A 17,195-nucleotide genomic window follows, 5' to 3' on the forward strand; every position below is an offset into this window, starting at 1 on the left:
TAGATCCTAGTGCCACTGTTGCCACCATCAAGATCCAGAATATTGAGCCCGAAGATCCAGCGAAGGGGGAGCGTCTCTTCCACTCACAGATGTGGGTTAAGGGTTCGCTGGTACAATTCATTGTCGACAGTGAGAGACAAAAGAAACTCATTTTAGTAGAGGTCGTGAAGTATTTGGGTCTACCGACCACACTACACCCACATCCGTACACCATCGAGTGGCTTCACCAAGGACGAGATCTCTACGTCAGCTAGTAGTGCCACCTTCCCTACAACATCAAGCCCTTCACAGATGAGGTATTGTGTGATGTTTCTCCTCTTGAAGTTTGTGATGTATTATTAGGCCAACCATACTTGTGGAAGAGTCATGTTTTATATGAGTCGATACCTTGTACTATTATTATTTCTTTGGGTAATAACTTATACAGGATAACGGAGGTAGCCTCGCCTATCGCCATCTCTTTGATCTCTACTAAGAAATGCAGTAAGATCATCTCCCAGATTGGGAAATTTGTTTCTTTCTTATTCGCTCCAAAGTAAGGGGAAGATCATGGCCACATCCATGGCCACCGGGAAGGGTTCCTCCATGCAGTAGAAGCAGGTGGATACAGTCGTGGAAGAATATAGGGATATCTTATCCTCACCCACAGGGGTACCCTTGCATTGTTAGGTCAAGCATTCAATCAATTTGACTCCCAAAGCACCTCTACCCAATAGGCTAATATAACATCGCTCCCTTTTGGAAAATGAAGAGATCAAGCGGAAAATCTAGGAGTTGCTGCAAAAAGGGCACATCCAACCAAGTTCCTCGCCTTGTGGGAGCCCGATTGTACTTGTACAAGAGAAGGATGGGACTTGGAGGCTCTAGATTGATTATCCGGCACTAAACAAAATCACTGTCAGGAATAGGTATCCAATCCAATGGATTGATGACCTTTTGGACCAACTCAAGGGGCAAAGTATTTCAGTAAGATTGATCTAAAGTCCGGTTATCACTAGGTTCCAATAGAGCCCACAAATGTATGGAATACTGCCTTCAAATCCAAGGAAGGCCTTTTTGAATGATTTTTTGCCCTTCAAGTTGAAAAATGCCCCTGCTACTTTTATGACGTTAATTAATGACATCTTGTGGCCCTTCACCAACTCTTTTGTGGTTTTTTATCTGGACAACATCCTCATCTTCAACAAGAGTTGGGAAGAACACTTGCAACACATTCGGCAGGTCCTTCAAACCCTATGGCAACATAAGTTGTGTGCCAACTTGGAGAAATGCACCTTTGGCATGAGTCAAGTTCAATATTTGTGTTACATCATAGATGAGTGAGGCGTGCATGTGGATCTAACTAAGATCCAAGTCATTCGAGATTGGCCAACCCCGACCACTCTAACAGAGCTTCGCAACGTTTTGGGTTTTGCAAATTTTTATCGGAGGTACGTGTTGGGATTCTCCCATATCACTTGGCCTTTGAGTTAGATTACCAAGGAGAGAGCAAAAGCAAAGTTTTCCTGGCCTGAGTCCCAATAGAAGGCATTTTTTGAGTTGAAGCGTCGCCTCTTCTCTGCATTGATACTCACATCGTCAGACCTACATCAGCCATTTGAAATTGAGACAGATGCCTTCAACTATGCTATTGGTGCAATCCTCACCTAGAACAGGCATCCAATGGCCTATAATAGTGAGACACTTTCTGATACAATTCGGAAGTACCCCACCTATGATAAAGATATGTATTCCATCATGTAGGCTTTCCGACAATGGAAGCATTACAATCTGAGGAAGGAGACAATCATCCACACCGATCACCGACCTCTTCAATTTATACAGACACAAGGGAAGTTGTATAATGATCGCCATCAGAAGTGGTCTACATATCTTCAATAATTCCACTTGAACATTAAATACAAAAAGGGCATCACCAATCATGTTGCAGACTGCCTCAGACGGACCCCAGTTGCAACCTTGACTATTGTTTTAAGCTCTTATGGTCACGAGACCTATGGATGGCCGCAACTATACAAAAAAGATCCATAGTTCGCCTCCACATACCATATGCTAGTAGATGGCAAGAAAGTTCCTTATTTCCACCTCCAGGAAGCATTATTATGCTACCCGGGTCACCTTTGTTTTGCTTCGAGCGAGCGTATCAAGCTGATTTGGGAGGCACACTATAGTGGGGTTGCAGGACACTTTGGTGTGGAGAAAACTAGGGTTATACTAAAAAAACTCCGACAAGATGTTGAGGAATATATCAGATACTACACTTCTTGTGCCACCACTAAGCCAACCATCAAGAAGTAAGGTGTGTAGACTCATTTTCCTACTCCCAGCCAGCCTTGGGAATCCATCTCCATGGACTATATGTCTTGCCTCCCTTCTACCAAGCATGGTAATGACTGTGTATTTGTGGTTGTGGATAGATTTTCTAAGATGGCTATATAGGCGGCCTGCAAGAAGAGTATCACAGTAGAGGACACTTCCAAACTCTTCTTTGAACGAGTGTGGGTACATTTTTGGGTCCCGCAAACCATTATATCAGATCAGGCTATCAGGTTCCTAAGCACATTCTAGTCAAGCCTATGGACACTTTTGGACACCAAGATCACCAAGTTGACTACATTCCATCCACAGACTGATGGCCAAACAGAGGTCATCAAGAGGATGATAGTGCACATACTCCGCATGTACAATTCCAAAAATCCACGAACTTGGGACTAGAGTCTTCCTTATGTGAAACACGGTTATAATAGAGCTCTCCATAGCTCGACGGGTCACAGTCCATTTCAAGTGGGTCTAGGATTTCAACCATTTTCTTTGATTGATGTTGTCCTGCCTCATGCGACTACACAGATAGAATCCGCTCATGTATTGTCTAAGGATAATAAAGAAACGAGATTTATTGAATGCATCCAACACATCTGCCAACAGGTTCACGACATCTTGGAGAAGTCCAATGCCCAGTATAAGCAGCGACCTGATCAACATCGGGTGCCACACAAGTTTCAAGTGGGCGACAAAGTTAGGTTACATTTGCAGAAGGAGCGCCTCGTTGGGCCCCACCTCAAGCTTCACCCTCTTCGATATGGGACTTACACCATCACTAAGGTTGTAGGTTACAATGATTTTGAGCTCAAAATTCCACCATTCCTTGGCCTACACCTAGTGTTCAATGTGGATTGCCTTCGATCATACTTTGCACCATTACTAGACACATTAGACATCGCATAACAACTCACACCAACAGAGTTAAACCCAAATTGCATGGAACATGCCACAACTGATCAGATCATCGACACACAAATCAAGAATAATCACCAATAGCATATACAACTATGTCGGGTTGTCAAAGTTGGCCAACTCCTGCACCAAGGCAAGTGGGTCACCAAGGACCAAGTTCAACAAAAGTTTTCCCATCTCATGGAGGCACTCAATGCAATGGAGACCATTACTTCCTAAAGGGGGAGGATTGATCTAGGTGGATATTAATGGCCATCCACCTATTCCACTTGGACCCCCACCACTGTTTCTTTCAGTTTTTCAGTTTCCTAATGGTAGCACAATTTACTATTTTTGGCAATTTTTCAGGTCCTAAACTTCCGGAGCCATTTTGAGGCCTTAAATGACATTTTTTGGGAAAAACGAGAAAATGTGAAAATTTGGCTGATGTTTGCATTTGAAAGTTTTATTTCTCGTATAGATCTTTCTAATGAGGTATTTTTCATGTCAAACAAAGATCATATGCCAAAGTTACTACCCCAGGAAGTTGATGTACCAAATTACCCAAATAGGGCCCATTGTTTTGGCGCTTCATCTCCTAGGGTTAGGTTATTGGATGTTTAGGGTTTTCCATTATTTCTCAATAATAAATAGGCCTTCGAGACTCATTGTAACAGAGTTAAGAAGGAATGTAGCTGCCACATCTCTTCTCATAGATAAGCTACCATCGCCCGAGCTAGTTTATTTCCATTATGTATGTAATCATATTTCAGTTTTGTGATATTAATGAAATGAAGTTTTATTTCTATTGCATATCTGTGTTTATGTTTATATCTGTATTTTGTTGCATTCCTGCATAAGTCCGGATCACCATGGGCTCGAATAAGGAAGGACTACATTCCATCAAGACTTCAAGGTACCCTACATCAGTAATAAAGCTCAATTTATGCAAAGCTTATGATTTCATTTCATGGATTTATCTTAGATTTCTCCTACATGTTGGTTTTAATTTACCACTAGACAACTAGATCTTTGGGTATGTTACTTTGGCATCTTTGGATATGTTTATCAATGGCCTAGGCTTGACATTCTTCAAACCATCTTGAGGACTTAGACAAGGCTACTTCATGTCTTCATACTTTGCTTTTATTAGTTGATGATGATCTCGGTAGGGAAATTTTGAAGGCTAAGAGATTGAACAAATGTTTAGTGGGTGAGGATTAGCAGGTCCAAACAACTCACACATCTACTCTTTGTGGAGAATATTCTACAATTTTTCAGTTTTTTTTTTAGATTGAGGGAAAACAATATAAGGATATCTTGGATTTATTGTGATATGTTAGGGAGTGTAAATGAATTTTCAATTTATTCCCAAGCGGTGGAGGCCATAATTAAGTGTAGCTTGATTGACCTCATTAATTTTCCTAATCAAGTACCTAGGGTAAACCAAAACCTAATAATTATGGGATATTAGATTGGAAATGGCTATTATCCAAGGTTGAAAAGAAAATAAATTTCTATTGTAATAAGTGGATCTCAAGGAGTGGAAGATTGGTACTAATTAAAATTGTACTTGAAGTTGTCACGATGTATTGGCATATACTAGCTCATATTCCCAAGTGTGTTCTCAATAAAATTAGGAATATATGCTTCAATTATCTTTCGATGGGAATCAGTGAAGATTCAATATTACATTTGATCAACTGGAAACTAGTGTCAAGGACCAAAGGTCAAGATGGATGGGGTTTAAAATATATACATATATTTGGGAAGGCTCTGGCTATAGGTACCATACATAATGTATCAAATCAATGGATGGCATTAGCTCTTGTATTTCCCATAATTGGATATTTGCTAGCTCATAAGGTGGGATCAGGATCTTATGTTAGAATTGGAATGGATGTAATAGTTAGATACAATGAAAATGTTTTCCTTCTTGAAGTACTTGCTACTCAATTCTAAGATATAGGTTGATGCACTAATGAGAGTGTTTGTGATGTTGTCTAAACAGCAATTTTTAAACAAGGGTGGCTTAATGTGCAAATTTGCCTCTTGAAGTGGGATGGCATTAGCATTGGAATATTTACATTGTTGTTGTAGCCAGCAACACCCCCCCCTTATTCAATTAAGTATCAGCCATGATACTGGATGAATGGGGACCCTTAGTTAATTTTTAGGAAAAGAAAGAGTTTCTTTTTGAAGTCACAATCATACGCTTAAAAAAAAAAAAGAGCCTCTTAGATATTTTAAAAAACCTAAGTCTATGATAAAAGAGAAAACCTTAAGGTCGCATTGCAAAAGATATGAAACACCTTCACTTCCCTTTTTATGTGCAAGATCCTCATGTTAATAATGACATCGCGTCGCAAATTGGTAACGCTCATAAAGAAAACTTAAAGATCCGCCGATCTGCGATAACGCCGATCGCTAGATCGCATATCACAGAAATGAATCAGGCTAGATTTTGTGAATATCAAATTCCTGCGATCTGCGATATTGCGATCGCTGCGATGCCACATCCATGCGATTTGCGATGATGCGATTAGCGATCGCGCGACATGCGAGGTTACGTCAGCAAATCATAAATCACTTCGGTACGAATCCTTCGGGCGCGCCATTCAAAGAAAAAGCCACTTACTATAATCTGACCCGAAATCATGCGCTTTTAATGATAGTAAATGAATTAGTTGTCAGTTATTAAGTGGATTAAAGACGCGTGCCTTGGTAGAGATTTGCTTCACGTAAGGTGGCATATTTGATTTATCTCTTGCATTTAAAACTCTCCCATCACCTTTCTGGATCAGTCATTTCCATTTCACTCGTAACATGCAGGAACAAAACGCGAAGACGACTCAGACAGAAACACAAAGCGAAATGGGAAAGAAGAACAAAGCTCAAAGCTCCGAAGCAAGAGAAAAGACCAAGGAGATGGAACCCCTGTACACAGATACAGCCTGCAACAAAGACGCGGGGATATCAACATGGGACGGTATGTACAGGCTGCTAGAAGAATAAAAGCCTAGAATAATGAAGGTGACTGCTGTTGCGGGCGCACCACGCTCTTCTGAGTTGACCTTGGAGGACCTAGCATGTTCATTCCTCCACAGAATAGCTGCAAGACCCAAAATTATACCATACACATATATGATCAAATGGATATTGGATGATGCAGAATTGAAGGGCAGACAATTCAAGGTTCATGGACATGGGCTTGTAGGATCGTTTGCTGCGCAAGATTTGAAACTTATGTATCATCTTCCTGAACCACAAGCAACCTATAATGCAGAATTCGTTAGGAAGTTCGCGGCGGAGAATCCAGATCTATCAGACACCACTAAAGAATGGTCTAGAAGAGATGAGCCGCTAAAAAGGGATAAAAACGGTATGTACAACACTGGTTCCCTCACCTCTCCATATTGTTTTGCTGCGGCTATGCTCTGTAGGTTATTTGGGATGCCAGATATCAACAAGTTTTCATCTGAATGGCTGCCATTAATTGATGCTGCCACTAACGCCGAAATCCTAGATTGGGCCAAAATCCTTTCTGATACTCTATACACGGCCGTTGTCAATTACTGGTCTAAGAGATCCTTTTCTCAAAGGGTCTATCCTCCGTTTTATCTGTCTGCATATATTATGGATTCTGTTTGTCTTGTATCTAATTTTCCTGTTATGGGTTGGAAATGGACTACCCAAGACCCATTGCCCATCCATGTTTATCACAAGATCTTATGGGATTCCCAGTTCGCCCCTCATTTTTACCAGATTTGCCATGGGGTTATTTTGCCCCTATATAGAATGATATACGATAAAGACCCCCCAAGGTGCTCCCCCGAGGCCCAAATTGACATCATCCCCGTCGCAAGATGGTTTGGGGAAGAATGGTTTACTTACATTAGAGTTTTTGGAAGCACTGTACCTCCACATGTCCTACCCCTATATATCCCTGATAAACTTTTGGCCCGGGAAATCGCTTATCAAACCTATTCTGAAGGCGGCTTAACCAAGGACCTAAAGGACAAGAAGAAGGCCATTTGGCCTCACTTTCCCGTCACTTGTGGGGCCTTCTCTTTGTTCGATGTAGGACACGGTTTTGGTGAGGTGGAGAATGTGACGTGTCTTCAATTATTTAAGTTCCCAGCGAGGTCATTCGACCTAAATAATGTGGCCCAAGAATTCATGATGAACGTCAAGATAAGAGTGTTCTCTGGAAAGAAAGATCTGTTTGATGATCTCTTTCAGGGTAAGAGCTCGCTCAAAGAAATTTTTCAGGAAGCTCAGTCGAGGTTGTCTTCAGGTGACCTCCAGAAATTCACGTTATACAGGGAAAGAAGGCTGGCTAGTATTCCACTAGAGAGGCTGCAAATACCTACTAGAGAACCGACTCTGAGCATCAGCCTCAGTGAAAACACCAGCACTTCCAGGTCTAAGTCCAATGCCGCACAAGAAGTATCTGAGCATCCTGAAGAGTCTGGTCACGAAAAAGGAAAAAACGAAGAAACGACCAAAGACACAGCTCAGTCGAGTGAAATGTCTCAGTAGCAAGTTATCGCCTCACCACCAAGAGATGTCCCCCCTCTTGTCATCGAAGCACCCCTTGTCACAACAGAGCTAGATAAAGAGTGGGAAACCTTCAATGAATTAATCAATATTGAAGGGCAGATCCCTAAGACACCTGTGAGCAATACACAGGTGGTGCAAGAAGTCGTTTCGACCATGATCAGTGGCGCCACAGAAGCTGAACACCTTCCTATCGCTCCAGCCTCAGAAATTCTACTTAACGTAGAAGAAATTCCCCCACTGGATGTATTCTATAGTCCCCAGCACAAAGCAGTTGTAAGGAGACAGAGAAAGAAGAGAAAGCTTGAGAATACACTGTCTCAAAGTGCTGAACATCTGGACGTCTTGTGGAAAGACCCAAATAATAATCCTACCGAAAATCTCACGAAGTTGTCTCAGATTGCAGGAGCTTATGCTTCTGCAACTATTGACAATGCCTCTGAAGTTCAGCAACTCTTAAAGGAACAAGAAAATCATATACAACTGCTACAACAACAGTTGCAACAAGCCAATGCGAACACTGAAGCTTCCAGACAGCTAGAAAAACTACAGGAAGACTTTCAACAGATGCAGATAGGCTATCAGAAAAGTCTTGAAGAAAAAGAAAAACAACTGCAGACGGTGCAAGAAATGCATAAAGACGAGCCTAAACTGGCAGAGTTTATTTCAGAATCAATCGCTTGAACGAGCAACTACTGCAGCAACAGGAGGAGTTGGGACGTAAAATATCACAGTGGAGGCACTTTTGTGAGCTGAGCGAAAAAATCACCAGTCAGGTGGTGGAATTGCGGAGCGACTATGATCAGAATGACAAGAAGGTGACAGAATATCTAAATTGGCAAGATGATGAGGAAGGGAAAAGAGTAGGGGCACCCAGGATTAATGAAAATCATAAGGAGATGCTCTTTAATAAATGGGATGAGCAAATCACGCAGGCGGAACAAGCAGCAGAGACAGGGGCGACACAAGCGAGCATTCTTATCGACTGTGTAAATGAAAACTTACACAGGGCCAATTTAATTACAGAGACTACCCCGGGGTACCTACCAAGCAAGTTGCAACTGGAGACAGAATGGAGGCAAAAAGCGCAGGCGAAAGGGAAAGAAATCCAAGCATTAGCTAGGCTGAATTGGGAAGGTTACTAGATGTACTTGGTTAAACCACACAGCCAATGGATGACGGTGAAGTGCATTACGAACGCAGCCGAGAAGGTAGCGCCAGCTCTCATAGATGTCGTTTTCGCAGCCCAGCTCAGCGCAGAAATCAACCAGCTGACTCTTCTCAAGCCTATGCTGGACACTTTCAACTTCAAAGACCAAGTTCACAAATGATTTCATTTAGAATGTTGTTTTTTCTCTTTTAACTAGATTAGAAAAAGGACGGTCATTTGAAAACCGTATCCTAAAATTTTGTAATGATACTATTATTAGAATTAGGAAGTAGTATTTTAACCCTTCTCATTGCATTGGAGAAGGGTCCAGAAATTTGTCAAAAACTTGTCCTCGGAACATGCACTTCTGCACCCTCAGAGGAGGTTTTGATGAATGGAAGGATCGAGATTTACTTATGTTTGCATTTTAATGTCTGCTACTGATGTTGCACTTCTGTACTCTTAGTAGATATTAGAAGTAAGTAGAAATAAATCGTTATTGCTTGAAGTTTGTGAGTGAAAATCAATCATAAATGGTACTTTTATCTCTTGACGAATTTCTGCTTATATTCTTAAAGTGATATGTAGTTTTAGTTGTTTATATGTTAATGTATGGATGTCTGGGTTACCATTTGGCACTTCTGTACGGTGGAATCATTTGTTTGTGCTTGACATATGAATGACTTATTATGCGATATGTTGTTCACAACTATTTTGCCTAACTTCTTATGCAGAATGGTTTATTTTAAATGGTTCATATTCTTACGATAGCTGAATGATCTTTATTACCAGTTATTGTTCGAAATCTTCTAGATCGCATAATATAAGAGATATATCCCGGGTTAGCGTAGATTAGATGTGTTGTTTTTACTAGATTACAATAGTATAGAATCTGTTTACTAGTTAGATTCGAGTTAGCTCTAAAATACTTTCAGAATCAGCATAATCAAAATATACACACACACACATAACCTTTAGATTGGGAAGCTGGTCCCATTACCCCCAGTCGGACCCGCTACACCAAACAGGCAAGGAGCCGCCAACCAGGTTCCGGACCGGGTGGGTATCCCCCTTGTTGTTGACCCGATTTCGGGGCCCTCAACATATTTGGCGCTAGAAGGAGGGCCTGAAGCATAGTGTCTGTTGGAATGTTTTCCAAATTATAAATCTTGAAACAGGATGGCTGCTCATAGAATTCCTATTTGGAGTTGCATCCATGTTCCTACCTCTTCCAACACTCCACCAGATGTGGTAAGGCTCTTGTCTCAGGTAAAATTCAACGGTAAGAATGATTCTTCTGCATTTAATCATGCCCTTCAGTTCATTCAAAAAGTTTCGAGTTCTGACATTCAGAGAATTGATGAAGGCGTTTTGTGCAGGATTTTTACTCTTACATTTACAGCGGAAGCTAGAAAATGGTGCAGAACCCTCCCAGTTTCATCAATCCACAGCTGAGACCAATTCGTTAGGACTTTCATCTTGGAATTTGATTGTTATGACTATGACCAGGTATATGATGAAATTGATTATCTACGGAAACAAGATGAACCCGTCAGGGATTTCAATATGCGATTTCATCTCAAATGTCTACAGTGTGATCTCGAGGATGAGCTCACAGATGAAGAATCTTCAGATTATGATGAGTATTTCCTACCTCCTTTGTCTGACCAAGCAGAAATTAGCTCGACCTTTGTTTCGTTTTCTTCTAATATAGATGAGCATTTCAAGTCAAATACACAGATCATCCATGATGAAGAAAATCTGCAAAGCCTAGGAGTCTTGCATGCTCTAATACCAGAAAATAAAGACGAAAATGCTGAAAGGGAAACTACCTTGGAACCAGAAGATGACTCTGACATAAAGTCAGACAATATCATTTCAAATCAACGAATGCCTATGCCAAGGTTAGATCAACCAACTGTTTCTCTTTCAGAAAGTATCAACGCACAAAGGTATGATCTAAAGCCCGATGTTTATGATGAATCTGATGAACAAAATTTTATTCATGATGTTTTTAAATGCAGTATTCCAGATTCACATTTTTCTCTTTATCCCGATGTTTTTAGTGATGACAATGTTTCCCCTCTCAATATTAAGCATATCTCAAAAAACATAGAGGGTTATTCAAACAACTCATCATTAAGTTTTCAAGATAAAGAGACCGCTTTAGCACAACCTCTGATCAATGTCAAACAAGAGCTTCCTGAACTCCCTTGTCTGAAAACATATAATGAAAAAGAGGAACCTAGGGAAATCTGTAGATTCTTTTGCGATAGTTACTTTGACAATGATGATATTGTTGAGTTATCTCAAGTAACTCAACTAGGGTCAGATAATAAGGAACATCTTAAATCAGAAATCATATTAGTCGATCCTCATCTCAAAGTAAAAGCTCATTTGAATAATTTTACTATCCAAGACAATACCTCGATCTATGATTCATATCATGAAGAAAGCTCCATCCCTGTTCGCAATCATAACTTAGTTCCTGATTCACAAAACCTGGCCAGTTCTTGTGAGGAACAAGATGTTACAAGTAGATCCCAGTTGTACTGTAACACTATTTCTGTAAATACCCAATCATTTCTTTCTCACTTGCACTCATTTTGTACAAAATCGGATTTCTTTTTAAATTTTCAAACTTTTGATAGATTTTGTTTTAGCGATTTATATATGAGAACTTTCATTTCAAACGAAATCGCTAAAAACTCAGCGTTAACAAAAAACAGGTTACAAGTCATTAAAACTAAAAAATGATTTTCGCAATATGACTTGTTATCCCTCCTATTGAGAGATCATCAATTCATAATGGAAATTCATCCTAATTTTTATGATCCAATAGGTATCCAGTTGGAAAAAGGCTCTCATGAGAAAGGAAAATCAGACAGAATTCCAATCGGGGTTGTATGTTTCTATTCCACAGCCAATATTTATGATCCAAGGAAAGTTTGGTTCTTTTTACTCATGCTTGGAAGATCCATACGGCTAGGGATAAAAATGAATGCATGGTTCCATTGGAAATATCATTTCACATAGTTATTTCCTGTATATAGTTAGAATAGGAGTAGGAGTAATTTAGCTAGGTTATTAGATTTGCTTTTAATAAATCGATGGGCAAAGTTATTCACATTCTCTACATAACCCTAGGGAATGTTCGCCCCTCATAATAATGTTTGCTTTGGTTAACGGCATTTGGCATTTACTAAAGACACCTTTTTCTCTATTGAAAATTTTTGAAACTTCTGCTTCTATGAACAGCAAATCTTTTAGGAATTTGATCTTTATTATCAATAGAACTTTAACCCAGATATGATGATAGTTTCAACTGCAAAAAACTTTAAAGAAAGCTATCTCAGTGGAAGATTTGTTTTTAGGTCAGCACAATGAAAGGTATCAATATTAAAATAAAAATTCTCTATGAAAGCAGCCATTACCAAAAACAGCCCTATCATTGTCGTCCAGAACTTTCTTAAGGAAAGAAGTTTGACTTCCTCCCTGCTAAAGGAAAACGCAGCATTCAGAGGAATAATCTAAAAAGACGCTATATCTCAAAGAATGAGAGGTCTCATCACGAGCCGGCTTATCATGATCACAGATATTATAACTTGCTGACTTTGCCAAAACTGTCTACCAAAACAGGGCAATGACTCAAGATTGTTGCAATCAAAAGGCAAGGGGTCTCATCACGAGCCAGCTTGTTCAGCAAAAGTGTAAATCAAGTGAATGACTGTGTCATAATTTGGCCACCAAACCAAGACATTGTTCTTTAGAGAATAAAAAAGGAAAAAGTGTCAAAAAAGGATTTTTCTCTGAAAAAGTTGTAAATAACCTTAAGCAGGATAAAGGATCATTGCTGGGTAATAGGTAACCCTGTCGAGGCTATGGACGCCTGCTGGCAGCAGAGGCTCTACCTGCGACAAAGGAGCATATTTGAGGAAAAAGAGCTGATACATAGAGAAGACTTTATTTTATGTTTTACAAGACCAAGTAATGACTGGTTTAAATGCAAAGACAAGCTGAAGACGCAAGTAATTGAAATAGAAACAGGTTGAAACGAAACATCATTGACAGTTTAAAGTATTATTTGCTTTATCTTTTTATAATAAAGTTCAAGTTTTTCTTTAAGACATTTTTCTCAGGAAGTTTGAAAGCATAAATGTAAAAGCAGAGATAACTGGTTCTCCCAAGTGAATCGCCAATTGTTGTAGCCAGCAACACCCCCCCTTATTCAATTAAGTATCAGCCATGATACTGGATGAATGGGGACCCTTAGTTAATTTTTAGGAAAAGCAAGAGTTTCTTTTTGAAGTCACAATCATACGCTTAAAAAAAAAAAAAAAGCCTCTTAGATATTTTAAAAAACCTAAGTCTATGATAAAAGAGAAAACCTTAAGGTCGCATTGCAAAAGATATGAAACACCTTCACTTCCCTTTTTATGTGCAAGATCCTCATGTTAATAATGACATCGCGTCGCAAATTGGTAACGCTCATAAAGAAAACTTAAATATCCGCCGATCTGCGATAACGCCGATCGCTAGATCGCATATCACAGAAATGAATCAGGCTAGATTTTGTGAATATCAAATTCCTGCGATCTGCGATATTTCGATCGCTGCGATGCCACATCCATGCGATTTGCGATGATGCGATTAGCGATCGCGCGACATGCGAGGTTACGTCAGCAAATCATAAATCACTTCGGTACGAATCCTTCGGGCGCGCCATTCAAAGAAAAAGCCACTTACTATAATCTGACCCGAAATCATGCGCTTTTAATGATAGTAAATGAATTAGTTGTCAGTTATTAAGTGGATTAAAGACGCGTGCCTTGGTAGAGATTTGCTTCACGTAAGGTGGCATATTTGATTTATCTCTTGCATTTAAAACTCTCCCATCACCTTTCTGGATCAGTCATTTCCATTTCACTCGTAACCTGCAGGAACAAAACGCGAAGACGACTCAGACAGAAACGCAAAGCGAAATGGGAAAGAAGAACAAAGCTCAAAGCTCCGAAGCAAGAGAAAATACCAAGGAGATGGCACCCCTGTACACAGATACAGCCTGCAACAAAGACGCAGGGATATCAACATGGGACGGTATGTACAAGCTGCTAGAAGAAGAAAAGCCTAGAATAATGAAGGTGACTGCTGTCGCAGGCGCACCACGCTCTTCTGAGTTGACCTTGGAGGACCTAGCATGTTCATTCCTCCACAGAATAGCTGCAAGACCCAAAATTCTACCATACACAGATATGATCAAATGGATATTGGATGATGCAGAATTGAAGGGCATAAAATTCAAGGTTCATGGACATGGGCTTGTAGGATCGTTTGCTGCGCAAGATTTGAAACTTATGTATCATCTTCCTGAACCGCAAGCAACCTATAATGCAGAATTCGTTAGGAAGTTCGCGGCGGAGAATCCAGATCTATCAAACACCACTAAAGAATGGTCTAGAAGAGATGAGCCGCTAAAAAAGGATAAAAACGGTATGTACAACACTGGTTCCCTCACCTCTCCATATTGTTTTGCTGCGGCTATGCTCTGTAGGTTATTTGGGATGCCAGATATCAACAAGTTTTCATCTGAATGGCTGCCATTAATTGATGCTGCCACTAACGCCGAAATCCTAGATTGGGCCAAAATCCTTTCTGATACTCTATACACGGTCGTTGTCAATTACCGGTCTAAGAGATCCTTTTCTCAAAGGGTCTATCCTCCGTTTTATCTGTCTGCCTATATTATGGATTCTGTTTGTCTTGTATCTAATTTTCCTGTTATGGGTTGGAAATGGACTACCCAAGACCCATTGCCCATCCATGTTTATCACAAGATCTTATGGGATTCCCAGTTCGCCCCTCATTTTTACCAGATTTGCCATGGGGTTATTTTGCCCCTATATAGAATGATATACGATAAAGACCCGCCAAGGTGCTCCCCCGAGGCCCAAATTGACATCATCCCCGTCGCAAGATGGTTTGGGGAAGAATGGTTTACTTACATTAGAGTTTTTGGAAGCACTGTACCTCCACATGTCCTACCCCTATATATCCCTGATAAACTTTTGGCCCGGGAAATCGCTTATCAAACCTGTTCTGAAGGCGGCTTAACCAAGGACCTAAAGGACAAGAAGAAGGCCATTTGGCCTCACTTTCCCATCACTTGTGGGGTCTTCTCTTTGTTCGATGTAGGACATGCTTTTGGCGAGGTGGAGAATGTGACGTGTCTTCAATTATTTAAGTTCCAACGAGGCCATTCGACTTAAATAATGTGGCCCAAGAATTCACGACGAACGTCAAGATAAGAGTGTTCTCTGGAAAGAAAGATCTGTTTGATGATCTCTTTCAGGGTAAGAGTTCGCTCAAAGAAATTTTGCAGGAAGCTCAGTCGAGGTTGTCTTCAGGTGACCTCCAGAAATTCACGTTATACAGAGAAAGAAGGCTGGCTAGTATTCCACTAGAGAGGCTGCAAATACCTACTAGAGAACTGACTCCGAGCATCAGCCTCAGTGAAAACACCAGCACTTCCAGGACTAAGTCCAACGCCGCACAAGAAGTATCTGAGCATCCTGAAGAGTCTGGTCACAAAAAAGGAAAAAATGAAGAAACGACCAAAGACACAGCTCAGTCGAGTGCAATGTCTCAGCAGCAAGTTATCGCCTCACCACCAAGAGATGTCCCCCCTCCTGTCATCGAAGCACCCCTTGTCACAACAGAGCTAGATAAAGAGTGGGAAACCTTCAATGAATTAATCAATCTTGAAGGGCAGTTCCCTAAGACACCTGTGAGCAATACACAGGTGGTGCAAGAAGTCGTTTCGACCATGATCAGTGGCGCCACAGAAGCTGAACACCTTCCTATCGCTCCAGCCTCAGAAATTCTACTTAACATAGAAGAAATTCCCCCACTGGATGTATTCTATAGTCCCCAACACAAAGCAGTCGTAAGGAGACAGAGAAAGCTTGAGAATACACTGTCTCAAAGTGCTGAACATCTGGACGTCTTGTGGAAAGACCCAAATAATAATCCTACCGAAAATCTCACGAAGCTGTCTCAGATTGCAGGAGCTTATGCTTCTGCAACTATTGACAAGGCCTCTGAAGTTCAGCAACTCTTAAAGGAACAAGAAAATCATATACAACTGCTACAACAACAGTTGCAACAAGCCAATGCGAACACTGAAGCTTCCAGACAGCTAGAAAAACTACAGGAAGACTTTCAACAGATGCAGATATGCTATCAGAAAAGTCTTGAAGAAAAAGAGAAACAACTGTAGACGGTGCAAGAAATGCATAAAGACGAGCCTAAGCTGGCAGAGTTTATTTCAGAATCAATCGGCTTGAACGAGCAACTACTGCAGCAACAGGAGGAGTTGGGACGTAAAATATCACAGTGGAGGCACTTTTGTGAGCTGAGCGACAAAATCACCAGTCAGGTGGTGGAATTGCGGAGCGACTATGATCAGAACGACAAGAAGGTGACAGAATATCTAAATTGGCAAGATGATGAGGAAGGGAAAAGAGTAGGGGCACCCAGGATTAATGAAAATCATAAGGAGATGCTCTTTAATAAATGGGACGAGCAAATCACGCAGGCGGAACAAGCAACAAAGATAGCGGCGACACAAGCGAGCATTCTTATCGACTGTGTAAATGAAATTTTACACAGGGCCAATTTAATTACAGAGACTACCACGGGGTACCTACCAAGCAAGTTGCAACTGGAGACAGAATGGAGGCAGAAAGCGTAGGCGAAAGGGAAAGCAATCCAAGCATTGGCTAGGCTGAATTGGGAAGGTTACTGGATGTACTTGGTTAAACCACACAGCCAATGGATGACGGTGAAGTGAATTACGAACGCAGCCGAGAAGGTAGCACCAGCTCTCATAGATGCCGTTTTCACAGCCCAGCTCAGCGCAGAAATCAGCCAGCCGACTCTTCTCAAGCCTATGCTGGACACTTGCAACTTCAAAGACCAAGTTCACAAATGATTTCATTTAGAATGTTGTTTTTTCTCTTTTAACTAGATTAGAAAAAGGACGGTCATTTGAAAACCGTATCCTAAAATTTTGTAATGATACTATTATTAGAATTAGGAAGTAGTATTTTAACCCTTCTCATTGCATTGGAGAAGGGTCCAGAAATTTGTCAAAAACTTGTCCTCGGAACATGCACTTCTGCACCCTCAGAGGAGGTTTTGATGAATGGAAGGATCGAGATTTACTTATGTTTGCATTTTAATGTCTGCTACTGATGTTGCACTTCTGTACTCT

This window comes from Pinus tabuliformis, chromosome X (assembly GCF_031772625.1).
Source record: "Pinus tabuliformis cultivar Carrire ecotype Pingquan chromosome X, CPIR1, whole genome shotgun sequence".
NCBI lineage: Eukaryota > Viridiplantae > Streptophyta > Pinopsida > Pinales > Pinaceae > Pinus > Pinus tabuliformis.